Raw genomic sequence first — 14762 nt, 5'->3', positions numbered from 1 at the left:
GCCTCAGTGCAGAGACCAGGTCTGTGCTCACCATTCCCTGGCCAGTGCCAGAGGCCACCCACCTCCCCTCCTACTCCCGGGACCAGTCCTGTCAAGCTTGTCCATCCAACAAAGGACAACAACTCTGGTCCCAAACTTGAGTTCACATCACTCAGTTTCTATGTCCCCAGGACTGGAAAGCACCACAGGAGGTGGCCCCTGCACCTAGGCCAGCAAAGGGCCTCAAACAAGTGGCCAACTATATTCTCTTCTTCCTCACCACCAAAAACAAAGCAAAACAAAAAACCACACACACACACAAACAAAAACAAAACACCCCAAACTTCCCCCAATAGAAAATTGTAATATATTATCACTATGATGCTTGGCCTCAGGCCTCAAGCCTTTTATTTTTTGTTTTATACTAAACACCTTAGTAATTCTTAAATCAGCACTTTCCAAAGGTCTTAGAAAAATAACTGAAAATGTTTGGAATACTCTATATTGCTCAAAGTAGAATAGGGTTCTTTTCTGTAGAAAGCTGCAGTCCCTTTAAGATGCTAATGTGCTTTGTGAATTGTCCATAGGGGCATAAAGCACATCATTTCCCAAATTGACATGACTTTAAAAGCTGCCCCCCTCCCCAAAACTTGGGTTCCATAGAATACTCTTTGAGAAACACAGATCTCTATTTTAAAAATTCTTTCCTGTTTGAAAGTAGTAACTAATTTACCCTCTATCTTTTCTTTCTCTAGCCTGAACATACCAACCTTACAAGATTTTCCTTCAGAGATCTATTTTCTACCCCTTAAATCATTTTTCCACCAGCCTGCCCCACCTCCTATTTTTTTCCACATTCTCTTTGAACTCTGGTAAGCAACTCCAGAGCTCCAACAAGGATCTCATTCATGCAGCATGGAGTGAAAAAGGCTTAGGACATCCTATTCCCTTTAATGCAGCTCCAGATTATACTGGAGTTTTGCCTGGTCACCCCACATTATCTGCAAGTGCAAGCTGAGGTCTCTCTCCAGATAATTCACATCCATAATTTTATTTGTTCCAAAGTTATTTAGAAGTTTCTGGAATAGGTACAAAAAAGCCTCAACACTGTGGAGGCAGAGAGAAGGGGAAGAAAGGAAATGCTCACATTTGGCAGCATCCACACACTCCCAGCTCACATATACCCCTCTCAGGATGAACTGTTTAGAAAAAGGCTTATAAAACCACAGCAGAGTATAGACACCAATGTTCTCCACAGCCCAAGCAAGCAAAGGACAGTAAGAAAAAAAAAAAATCAAAAAAAAAAAAAGTACGTATGTTTTCTTCTTTATTAGGAACCATCCTTAGTCTAAGACTCATTACCTTGCACCTAACTTGCTTTAACAGGCTCCCCAGTCTGCTTTCCTAATTCCCATCTCTTACCCTAGAACTAAATGTAAATGCATGTCAAACATTACTTCCACTATGCCCCTCCTCTACTCAAGCACACATTTCACCTTCCCCACAATCCTAAGAGATAGGTACTGTTATTATCCCCATTATATGAATGAGAAAACTGAAAAACAAAGAGCTAAACTCCCCAAGATCACACAACTAGAAAGTGGGGGAGCCAGGATTTGAACCCTGTGCCCTCTGGTTCCAGGGTCAATGCTTGCCTGGCTGCCATGGCTCTCTGTGCCCTGGCCCCACCCAACTGTTCAATAGTAGCTTCCCACTGTCCCAGCACACCGGTACCCACCATGCTTCCTCCCAACCTCCCCAACTTCCATTCTCTTCTTTATCTTCCCAGGATTTGTTCATATGCCACAATGTCTAAGATCTTGCTGACCATTTTTTTTTTTTTTTAAGATTTATTTATTTGAGAGAGACAGAGTGTGCACATGAGTGTGTACAAGTGTCTGGGGGGTGGGGTGCAGATGAGGGTGAGAGAGAATCCCAAGCAGACTCCCTATTGAGTGTGGAGCCCCATGCCAGGCTCCACCTCCCCACCCTGAGATCATGACCTGAGTCGAAATCAAGAGTCAGAGGCTTAACCGACTGAGCCACCCAGGTGCCCCCTTTCTCACTATTCTAAGCACCAGTGTCCTTTCCTGTGAATGCTCCTAACATGTGGCCTATCTCACACAGCTTCGGGCTAAAGGACTTTATGGCTTATATTTTTCACCAGTGTTTTTAGCGTAATGGTTGCTTTGTCTCAACTAGATTAGAAACGCCTTAAGGTTTCAAAGTAGCTGCTCATAGGGTGAATAATAAAGGGACATCTTTCTACTACCACCCAATGTGGCCCTTATTGGGCAGAATCCTTTTATAGCTACCCAATATGTCTCTGGTACCAAGGCTACCTCCAAAATTTTCTCCCATGCTCCTTTCCTCTCAAGCATAAGCCTCCATTTTATTGTCTCTTGGGCTGGCCCACAAATTGAAATAGAACATGATGCTTAATTTTATATCAACCAGTTAAGCTGCTTTAAACACTTCAATATTCCCCCAAATGTAGTTAAATATATGAACTTGCACTTAGAGTTGTCAACAACGCGTTGACAATTTGTTTTATAGTTGCATGTTAATCTACAATCTGTTTAATGCAATCCAATACATTATTCAGGATAGTGATATATAAATTTAAGTCTTAGAGCATGAAATATCATTTAGGATTAAGACTCTAATCTCTTAACAGAGGAGATGTTCACTCACAAAGGCAAACAGCAAAGAAGAGTCCCTGCATATAAAAGGCATCATCATTGTTTCCTGCACCAAGGAAACCAGCTACAGGGCATGACCCTCATGGAGGGCAGGAAAAAAAGGGAGACAAAAGTAACCTTCCTTCCTGCCCCCAAGCAAGGACAGTCACTAAATCAGCCTCACAAAGTAGTTAAAAATTCACTGACCCAAAGCACTGCTGCTGACTACCTCTTCTTCCTTCCCAAAGTCCTCAGGTAAGAGAACAATAGTGGGGACTTACTCATGTAACGCAACCCTATGAAGTAGGTACTCTTATTATTCCCACAGTGTCAGTGAAGAAACTGAGGCAGAGCCAGGAAGGGACACTGCTGAGCCAGGCAGGCTGGTGGCAGAATCTGGTTTCACCACCACTCTTTACTCTGCTAATCACCCCACGCAAAACATTAGTCGTCAGGCTAACTTCCAAGCCCAAGACCAGAGACCACTACAAGTTCCTTGTGATAAAATAATTGTTCCATAAACACGGTGAGCAATTAAAGAAAACAATGAAGACTATAAATATAAGATATTCACTGTCCTCAAAAAGTTCACAGCAGAAGAAATGAGGCAAATACTCAAGAAGAGATCAGCAGCAGGTCATTAAAATGCCAAAAGAGGGATCACCGGAGAGGTCCCAGGAGGAGAGCTGTTGACTCGGAGGGGGCCAGGATGGAGACAGACTAAGGGATGAGGGCAGGAGAAGGGGCCCGGGCTCCTCACCACATTTGAACCAAGTACCCCCATTCAAGCCCCATGGAAAAAGCTAGCCTAAGAGTCGGCTACAAAATGTCGCTTATCCGTATGTGAAACGCCCCACCGACAAACAAAGATGCTACAAGACACATCCCTTTCAGGCAGGGGACCCAACCACAGCCTGCTCCCTACACACAGCATACACAGACATTTCCTCTGAAACCATATATTGGTCACTCTGATGGGGTGCATCTTTCCACAGAGCCCAGCCCTGGCAGGAACTCTGGTCCACTGGGACTAATGACAACATAAGGACACCATCTCGGATGTTCTGTGCCTGAGCTGCCTGAAAACCCACAGACACACCACGACTCCAGCATGGCTGGAAGCCCTCGGGGACCTCAGAGACACAGGCAGATGGTCTGCACGCAGTCAAATGAGCAAGAGGCTGGCCTAGCAAGGTAACTGCCAAGCGAACCAGCAATCCCACTGGGGTGGTCAGCCTCCAAGAACTGCCCCCATTACAACCTTTACCAACTTCATGCTTCCCTTTTTGAAAGTGACATGTATTTCAGAAACATCAAAATGCTTAGAAATTTTAGTGATAAAATGAATAGGCTGTTTGCTCTCCATATTGATATACCTGATTCCAGACTGTCAAAGTGCTTTTAGTTTTAATAGGAAATGTACAAAGTTAGCTTTGCTGGTTTGGACAACCACAAAAAAGATTTATCAGTTGCATGTACCCATTGAAGTGCCAAGGTTTCAAAGTTAAAATTGGTGCTAGCCGACTTCTAATATTGTTAACACATAACTTTTCAGAGAGTTCTCCTTGCCTTTGTGAGGAAAAGTTTTTGGAAATCCAGTCCACTTGCCAGAAATGTTTGTTACTTTAATGCAACAATTCAAAAGAAGTCCATGAAAACTAGAGCAAAGTTAATTTTACTGTTTAGTTTCTAAAACAGGAAAAGTGTCACATGACTGAAAATAGTGTCACTATGAGTTCAAATCCCTGAACTGTAAGGATTTCCTTTCATTTCCCTCTCCTGTCTTCTCAAATACATGCTTTTTCATTCTGGTTTTAATTGCTTCAAATGTATGAAATTCCTACTCTTTTTTCTGAAAGCTCTTACAAAGCCATTGTCAGATTACTCACTTGTCCAACTTTCTCTTAAGCTGCGTTACTCTTCGGAGACACTGGTGTTCACATCTGTGCCCTGCACAAGGTTTGGCTTTACCTCCTGTGCTCAACTTACTCCAAGACAAGTAGTTACTAGCACATCTTCATGCCAGTAAATCTTTCAATGAAAGAATAAAGAGAAAGAAAGGAAGGGGAGGGGAGGGAAAGGGACAAAAGCCAAACAATGAAAGAGGCCAGGTATTAAGGAAAATGCAGATGATTCAGAATTTCCCAATTATAGAGCTGAAAGCTAAATCTGGTTGCCTCTATCTTCCCATTTGTCTTGAAGTTCCATGAGTAAAACTCTACTTAGCAAATTTTAACATACTCCCAAGTGAGAACGGTTGGTGGTTCTAGTTCAACTCCCATGAACTGAATAGAATGACTAGCATGACCTCAGGAACCTCCAGGACAACCCCATAAAAATGCGGTGTCTCCCCTGTACAATAAGGCTCCTAGAGGTGAAAAATCTGCCTACAGTCATAGAGCTAATAAGTGATAGAGCCAAGAATTGAACCCTTCACCACCTCTTGCCGAAGCAATCTAATCCCAAATCACAATTGCTCCATACCTAAGAGGGCAATCTTTCAACCCAAGATCTGCTTCCCAGCTCTACCTTAGCTGTGTCCCTTAGCCAAAGAAAGGACACATTCAGACAATGCCTTATCACAAAGGGTGGTCACTGACTTCTGGTGTGACTTGCAGCCTTAGGAAGCAAAGTCCCTACAAAAGCCAGCCTGGGGACTTTGCTAAGCAAATCCAGGACAACTACAAACTGCTTAGCAGACACAGAGAAGGCTCAGTCAGAGAAGTGTGGGCAAAAGGGTATATTCAGCAGATACCAAAAATTCAGAAAGGAATGCTAATGGCATTTTTTACAATGGTGTTTACGTTTTAAGCTGGATGTTCTGTGAAGCTGATGCACAAACATAGGGTATTGGGCTCAAGTTGCAAGGAGTACCTTCTCACACATAAGCATAAAATACTTCGAGTTATGAAATAAAACTAGGCTTTCAAAGATTAGCAATGAGTTTGCCGTAAGATGAAGTTAAGTCTAAACGGCCCGGTGGTAAAGTGTATGTGCCCGCGCTGGTGTGTATTTCTCCCGGGGCTAGCACATGCGAGGGGAACCCATGGACACTCCGAGAATGCCTCCACAATTCTATTTCTATCATTACATTACCTTGTACACAACTGGGTATTTACACTGTCACCTTCCAATTCTCCTTTACTCTCCACTTTTTCTTCAGCAAACGGGCAAATTTAATTAATTTTAATTTAGATTTAATTTAGATTCCTCTTCTGTAAGACCTGACGAGACCTCTAGCGAGGCAAGAGGGAGACAAGAACTGCAAAATTCGACTTTCCCTCAAGAAAGCAGACTCTCACCCATCACCCTCAAGTGACAATCAGCAGTTTCTGCAGCACATTATATGAGCAGAACTAATAAGGCAAAGGAATCGAGGGCAGGCTTTTCCCTTCACAATCCTGTCTGAAGCTTAAAAGAAAGTCTGAAAACTAATGAATTCTGCATTCATGTCAGCTCAGTAGAGAGCAAAGTCTTTTATCTTCACCTGGAATAGGAATGAAAGAAGAAAAGCCCAACAGTTCATCCACTTCCCCTAAAACATACTCTGCTTCAGTCCTTTTCTTGGCTAAGAGAGTCTGGAGTCCATTGAAGCTGGAACAGGTCTTAGCAATTGCCTAATGTGACCCACCTTATTTTCAAAGGGAGCAAATGTGAGCTCAGAGAAGTGAAGCACCTTGCCCAGAGTCACAGAGCCAGTCTTCAGAGCCAACATCCTGGGCCTTGAGATACCACTATGCTAGCAGAAGAGGCTTCACTCCAAATGTTAAGAATGTTTACCCAAATTTTTCCTCTGAGTGTTTATGAAATTCCAAATCAACATAGGAAATATGTGTAAACTAAAGAGAGGCATTAATGGGCTCAGAGAGAAGTGATCAAAGGGGACCCCATTTCCACAGAATTCCTCCTGAACCAATACAAGGAACACATTTACACACCTATACGCAAATACATGCCCCTACAATGCATGCCTGTAAGACATAGCATCTCCCACGGATTCCCTAAAAGGAAATCACCAGAATAGTCTGCAAACGAGCTGACTGCACATTCTATGAGAAAGAAAGTCCTAGCCCCAAAGATTAAAACAAAGTATAAGCAGCTCAAAACCCAAGAGGAAAGGCTTAATGCTTCACAGAACTACTCACAGACAAGTTTAAAGAAGAAGCAGGTTATCAGACAAAATAGTTCTGCAGGGCACTGTGATGTAGTAAGGAAAAAGCTAGTTCCTAACTAAGTTTATCTGCTCTGACAGCTTCTGTCTTGGCCTGGAAGAGGTTGAGTGTCTACACAATGAACATAAAGATAACCTACGATGGCTACACATCCCCATCCATTTGCCAAAGGTCACTAAGGATTGAGCATTTTGCTTCAGTGCCTCCACTAATCCAAAGACATGCCAATCTGCTTACTGTTACACAACATCAGGAGGTTCGGATTTTACTTATTGAGGGATGTCGGGCTCGCTTTGTCAGAACTTGGTGACTATTAGCACAAGGCTGAGTGACCATGGCTGCAATGAATTTTTAAAAAACTATTTGGTTTTAGGATGCCCAGGAAAGAGGATGGGACTAAACAAGATGGCGGGAACTACTGTTGGACAACATTCCACTCTGAGAACATAAAAGCTGAACAGTGGAGCATTGAGAAATTAAATTCATGGCCTGGAAAACAAGCCAAGATTAAAAAATGTCATGTTGATACAGTAGGTGCTCTTGAGAGTGGGGGGAAGACGTCAGAAACTGGATTGATTGCATTTTCATAGCAATGTTGTGTGATGGAGGTGGGGAAGGGTCAAGTGTATCTACACCCTTTAGTGCTTTGGGGGCACATACCATATCTTTCATCAAAACCCTGTACAATGTAAAAATCCACCATCATACCACTCAAAATTTTCAGCCACCAGGGCCAACCAGAGACCCTTCCCACAGAAGGCTAAGTAAGATTAGCTGGGTCCTATGCCTTCGGCTCGGGCCACCAGGAGGTGCTGTTAGCAGCAACATGGCTCTCAACTGATGGACAACTTGGAAGGACAAAGGTTACTATGTTCCCAACCTCTAGTGCAGCTTTAAAATCTCCTTCTATCCATGTCTAAACCAACATCCTTCCCAGGCCTCACAGATCCTAACAGGAGTTCATATTTTTCCTTGAATGTCCAAAAAATAGGCATACATGAAATGACCTTGCTGTGAGAGGCCCCAAGACTTCCTGTAGACAAACTTCTAACTCATCCTAATAAAACTGAAATTGGGAGAAAATCCTGAGTGGAAGAATACCAAAGGGCTCATAACACTCTACACAGTCTTTAGGGGTGATCGCTAACCTCACTCCTGATCCCCTAGGACAACATTTTCTACCCAGACTCAAGCTGGAAGGCAGATTTGTTCATGAGCCCAGGTTTAGGAGCTTGCCTGTGCTTACAGGTATGTCCCATCTTCTGCCACAGAGCAACATTTGGGTCAGTGGCACATACAGCACAGAAACTCCATTGTGAAAATACCCATAGCAAGGGAGAGGGAAGACATGGGGCTTTCTAGGGATGAGGGGGATTATGTCAAGAGAGAAAAAGATGGAGAAGATAAGGTAGAAAATAGCAAAGAGAACTTTTAGGGCTGAGTGGCTACTTTTTTTCTCTTTTTACAACAGTGTAAAAAAGACACAAAGAAGCTGTCCTGTCCTGAGGAGAGAGAGCTGCCCTTTGATGCTGAGAAAACCATCTATAATGCTGATGAGAGTTCTCTCTGGCCCTGTCTGCCCACCATGGGGGCTCATCCTCTGACCGAATTCTCACCTCTGGGGTGACTCTTGTTTAGTCTTAGGACTGCAGGAAGAAGGTTCATCTGAGGGTCAGGAAGATGGTAGCCCTCACACCCACAGGAAACTTGAGTCTTTCAGTCAGGAGAGGACCCTCCTTCCCTTTCTTTTAAGGAGTTGAAAAACAAATCCAAATCTGTTTTCTCTTTTGTCTTCAAAAGTGCCAGTATCTTTCTTGCCCTTTGGATGGGGGACAGAGAGAGACTGTGACCTGTTCCCAAAGTCACAGTCAAAATTAGAACCCAGGCCCCAACTCCCAATCCAGGAGGCTAAACTGTTCCACTTTGCTGTCTCCCAGTCTCACCATGAAGGTGAGGGGAAGTCAATAATTTGGGGGGGGGGGGGACATAAAAAAAACAGTTGGGTTAGACAGGACCAAAGCCTTCTTTCCGAAGAAGCCAACTATCATTCTACAGTCCAGTTCCCTAGAAGGTCTGCAGCTTTCAACCACCCAGAACTTCTATTCTTCATCTGTAAAATGGGGATGTGTCCAGCCCCCAAATGAGACACAGCATCAGGGAGTACCTAGCTCCACCCTGGTCAGCACTAAATGAATCTTAGTTACCTGCGCCTTCCCTAGAGCAAATACTTTCTAACATGCACAAAAAATGAAACCGCCTTCTTTCTTGTCAGATTTGCTGTGAGATAACTGGCAGCTCCCTTTGATTTCAGGATTGCTCTGGATGTTTTGCACAGGGAGGCTCCAGAGTCTTCGTTGGGCTTGATGGCCAGATAATGAGACTTGTCTTTCTGCTCACATCCCCAAGTAGACCAGGATAGAGATCCACATGGTCATATGTTTACATATGTGGAGAAGAAAATCTCAATGCAAATAACAAACTTCCTGTAAGAACCCCCTGCCCAGTCTCTACTTAGACCAAATACAAAACAGACTGGACTATTTTTCCTGAGGTTTCCTTTCTTTGAGTCTCAGGCAAATAACTGCTCCACCTACCAGCCTGAGTTATAAGAGAATGCACAGCATCCCGGCAAGAGGTGATATGGTAAAGTGGGAAGCATCAAGTGTCAGGGACTTGAAGAGAGCCCTGATTAAAACCCCAGCTCTGCCCCTTACTGTGATGGAGGGGCAAATTCACAAACGCTTGGCCTCATGTCCCTCATCTGTTCAATAAGGAGAATACCTGCCTAATGGGATGGTTGTGAAGATGGAGTTAATAAAAATCCTGATATAATACTTATGTGAAAAACCAAGTATCACAGTCAACATCAGCAGGCTCCTTGCTATATCCCTAAACCACAGTAGCTGGGCCACCCAGGGAGAAGTCAAGCTCCCTTTCTAAGAAGTCTAACATTTGGATAGACACCCTATCTTCAGACAAACAAAATCTCTGAGCCCAGGACTTACCTTCATTTTCCTGGCTCTCATGGCTTGGTGGGGAGAATGGCAGCAGAAAGGGGTGGGGTTGGGGGCTCAGAGAAAGAGAAACAGATCAAGAGAGACTTAGACTGGATACCTTGGTCCCTCTTCAAGTCTGATTCCCACTTGTTGTGAGGCCCAGCCGTAACTTTGATCTTGGGTTCCACAAGATAATTCAGCATCTTTATAAATCCTCCATTTATGCTATGCTACTTTAAATTGGTTACTAGTTATATGCAATCAAGGGTCTAGGCCAAGACACAAGTCCAGAACCCAAGCTTATATAGGCATCACAAAATATTCTTGTGTGCACCTCCTTTCACCTGCCTTCCCTGTCAAGTCAGCAAACACAGTGGGACGGCTGTGAACCATTAGACTCGGTCAACTCTTTCTTCAAGAGCATGCCTCTCCTCCTCCTGCCACTTCCCAGTCATCTCAGCCTCTTTTTCCAACAAGTCTTACCCTCCCTCTCTCTCTCTCTCTCTCTCTCTCTCTCTCTCTCTCACACACACACACACACACACACACACACACACACACCCCACTTCCATCTTGCCTAATTATGCAAGGAGCCAACAGCAACTTGCTGGCATTAGAAGCACAAATTGGCACGTCCCTTGTACCCAGTCCCCAGCCTGTGTGAGCCCTCATGGTCTCCTTCACAGAGCTGGAAACCACCCATAACTGCCTCCAACACGGCCAAAGACCTTAGCAACAATAGAGCATTTAAGTCTTTAGGTTCTTCTTCTAAAAAAAAAAAAAAATTGTACATGGCTGCAAGCATTCCAGCTCAAAGTTGCACTTGGTACAGCCTGCCTCAGGACGCATTTCTCCGACTTGTTGCAGCTCGTGAAGTTGGGTGAGAAGAGGAGACAAGAGATGCCTCAGAAAAGCCTGACAACGAGGACTGGGTAGATTCTGGGGGAAAGAGGCGTTGGGCAAACGTCATCCCCCTAATCTGCATGATGACTGCCGGCCAAGTTTGCTCTCAGAGCTGTGAGAAGGACCAATTAATTTATCAATCTGCACCTCTTTCTGCCATAACATATTTCCCTCTTGCCAACAAAAAATGTGTCCATTATCAGGCAGGTCCCTGTCCTCCTAAGCAGCCTATGTGGCTGTATAATTACACTTCTTTCCTTGACAACTTGCATGATTGTTTTCCTAACAGTATATTACTTCGTTAGTACTTTCCAATATACGTTATTTTTAAACTGTCACTTTTGCCCAACTCATCCCAATTCACACTCGTCTGTTTATCATAACAATCATTAATAACTGTCAGTCCACGCCATCATTGTAACGAACTCACTCCCTCATTAGCATGTTCTAGCATTTGTTCCATAGAGGGGGCTGATTATTTTTTACAACAGGCCAAGCCAATTACTTTAGTGAAATGGAATCACATTAATCAAAACTTAACAAGGTGGCAAATTTAAAGATATCAGATTGCAAAAGACAGCATAACTAATATGTCAGTGTCAGGGGTAGCGTGTAGGTATGCAGCAGCTGTACTAAATATATCTCTTCACAGAGGCCACATGAATTTTGACGTTTCATATGATCTGACAACTACCAAAGTGATATTATGGGAGGCGAGAGCCCGGTGCTGCACGGCTCGCGATGACTTTTGTAGATTCTGGCAAGGGCAGTGTGAGCAGGGTGGGAGGCAGAAGAGGGGCGAGGAAAATGGTGGCCATGCCTATCCAGGCTGGCAGACGGCAGTGGATCACGTCTCTCTGTGCCAAGGCATTTTCTTTTACACTTTAAATGATGATAGTCATCCATCACCATCTGACAACTGCATCAAAACCAGCTGCAAAACATGCAAAGCCCAGCAGTCTAAAATACGCTGACACAACCAAGAGAAAAACAGATAAAAATATATATATATTTATTTATTTATTTATTTATATATTCCATAGGCAAAGGAAGCAGAGGAGGGGGAGGAGGTGAAGAAGGAATGGGGGTGGGGTGACTGCCAAGCCTTCAGGAGCAGAGTAAAGAAAACACCAGGGCAGCAAAGGAAGGGGAAGAAAAATGAAAGGGGGGAGCCAAAGAAACGAATGAAAAGGAGACAGACTGCCTTCAGCTCAGGTCATGATCCCAGGGTCCTGGGATCGAGCCCCGCATCGAGCTCTCTGCTCAGTGGGGAGCCTGCTTCTCCCTCTCCCTCTACTGTTCCCCCTGCTTGTGCTCTCTCACTCTCTGTGTCAAATAAATAAATAGAATCTTGAAAAAAAAAAAAAAGAAAGAAAAGGAGACAGAGAGAGAGACAAAGAAAAAGGGCAAGTGATGCATGAGAAAGAGGGGAGGCAGGGAAGAAAGAGGAGAGAATGAACACAAGTCGCTGTCAGTATCTATCGGGGAGGAAGGCAATGTGGAGGTCAAGGCGCTCTTACAGGGAGTGGATTCTGCCCCAGCAAGATTTCCCCAGCTCAGGCTCAGCAGGTTCACCATCCAGTGCCTCAGCCCGCCTTTATTCCCCCTCCCTGACCCTGGCCGTGGTGCCGGGCTCTCGGGCCTGCTCCCACCCCCTCGGTCAAGCTCTATTCCAGTCACACTGCCAGCCCATGGGCTCCTAGGCACCCAGGGGATCAAGTCTAACTCTCCAGTAAGGCACACTTGGGCACCTCCACCACCAGGCTGCTCCCAGCTGCTTAGACCGGCCTCTCACCACAACCCACCTCTGGGGCTCTTCCACCATGCAGAAGGTGGTTCCAATCTCTGCCCTGACATTCACTGGCTGGGTGACCTTGAGTTATTTGACCTCTTTAAGCTCCCATTTCCTCATCTATAACAATGGAGATGATATTACAGCTCAAGATTTATCTTTTACAGTCAAATAAAAAACACATAAAAAGCACCTAGAAAGATGTTTGACGCATGAGTGGGCCCCATTGTTAGAGTGGTCCTGGGGGTAGAGACTGTATGTTTATCCATCTTTATAGTCAGTACCAAGCAAGCGAGCCCTGAAATTCTGTGGAAATGAGCTGGAGTAGCACCCTTCCTCATAGTACTCATTTATGGGGTTTATGTTCTTATCCCAGGATCTCTCCTGCCACTTACTTAATAAACTAGGAAATTTGGTTAGCCACACGCAGAAGACAGAAGATGGCCAACATGATTTGTGGGCCTTTCCAGGTGAGCTAGATTGGAAAGGCATCATGGTCCAGTGTGAAACATCTGGATGCTTCCTTGCCTGGCCCCACAACCCAACTGGCCTAACCACCTTGCTGATATTATATGTAATGAAGCCTATTTATTTACTTACTTATTCTGAGGAAGCCCAGAACCAGGTACACCAGGCTGGCAAAGGCCCCATTTTATAATGTGATTACATTCAGTTATATCACACAGTTCATGAAATTGTGCTATGATTCATTTTTTACAACTTAAATAGCTATTTGGTTGGGTTGCCAGGTTGAACGTGATGAATGTGTATGATAAAACAGAACAAAGAGAGGGGCCAGTGTCTGTAAACCGAAACATTGTCAGTATATTAACCCTTTCCCTCCTTAATTGTAATGCCTTCCTGGGGGCAGCTGCCCCATGGTCACCCTCCTTCAGACCTCATGTCCAGTGTCAGATCTGTACCAATGCCAGAGGTGACAATTTAATCTCCCAGCAAGGAAAAAGCTTTCTCCAGAAGTTCACCATCTATTCCATCCTAATTCCTGTGTCAGCATAAGAGGACAAGCCTCAAGTGTTCATGGGTCCTACTTCAAAACCCCATCATCTCCCAGATCCCCAACTTATACTCCAGTCCTAAAGCCTACATGTCAAACATTTAACTTATGTCCAAGTCAACCAACATTCATGGAAATTCTGGTGAGATAGGAGCATGCCACCTAATTACCCACAAGCTACAAGAAAAATAAAGCTGGACTAAAAAAAGAATCACTGTAGTGTAAAATTCAGTTGAAATAACAACTTAGGAGGGGAAAAAAGAGAACCTGCATCCCTCATATCAGTGTCCTTCATGTTGCCTATCAGATCATTTTAGATTGCACTTGGGCACCTATCTAGATAAAGATATCCTAAAGTAGACTCTTGGAGCCAATCATCACTTTGTAAATTATCATTTTTTAAAGGCAATTGGATTTTTATTTTAACGAAGCACATAATTTTAATATTGAAAGAGGTCTCCCCAATTAATTCTCACCCTGACCCACTGTTAGTCATGCTCAGAAAAGAAATCTGAGTGTGGCAGATGTTCCAAAGATGGCTACAACATCTCTCCCACCCAATATGCTCTTCTAGAATGTGCTCTTGCTATTTCCTTACCATGTGGTAGACGATCCCCCTTGCCTTGGATCTGGGCAGGCTCATGCTGCTTTCACAGATAGAGTGCATAGAAGTTACACCATGGGACACAGCTTCCACCGCAGCACTGGAATACTGACACTTGGAGCCCTGAGCTGCCATGTAAAACATCCAACAAATACCCCCTGAGGAGGCCACACCACAAGGAAGACAAGCCACATGAAGAGGCCACGTACAGGGCTCCATTCAGCAGTTCCAGTCGCCAAGTCATCCCAGCCCAGATGCCAGACATGTGTCTGAATGATGACTCCAGCCCCAGCACCAACTTACCCCCAGCTTTTGACTCTTTCCAATGGAAGCTCCAAGCTTGTGGACCAAAGACAACCCATTCCACTCTGTCTTGTCTCAATTCCTAATGCATGGACTCCATGAACGCATAATAAAAATGGTTGTTTCAAGTCTCTAGGTTTTGAGGTAACAGAGTGACAGCCAACAGGAAGACTTGGGAAACCAGGGAAACAAAAGCCAAGTCAAAACCAAACCCAGGTCTGCTGATTCTAGGTTTAGCGCCGTTATCTCCTTTATCACTCTTCCCCTGTGACATTTGCATGATACAAGGTATACCTATGTCACACACATTGATTTAC

At 44.2% G+C, this 14762-nt stretch overlaps 1 protein-coding gene across 4 annotated transcripts in view; it reads right to left on the bottom strand.

Moving 5' to 3' along the window:
• LRMDA (leucine rich melanocyte differentiation associated) overlaps window positions 1-14762 on the bottom strand; it is a 1045267-nt gene that overhangs the window by 828758 nt on the left and 201747 nt on the right. The window lies entirely within an intron of this gene.

Source organism: Mirounga angustirostris, unplaced genomic scaffold (genome assembly GCF_029215605.1).
Source record: "Mirounga angustirostris isolate CCGP_5_RB_7025 unplaced genomic scaffold, mMirAng1.0.hap1 SCAF_6, whole genome shotgun sequence".
In the NCBI taxonomy this organism is placed as follows: Eukaryota; Metazoa; Chordata; class Mammalia; order Carnivora; family Phocidae; genus Mirounga; species Mirounga angustirostris.
The sequence above is the reverse complement of the archived record's forward strand: the minus strand, read 5'-3'. Positions and strand labels throughout refer to the sequence as shown.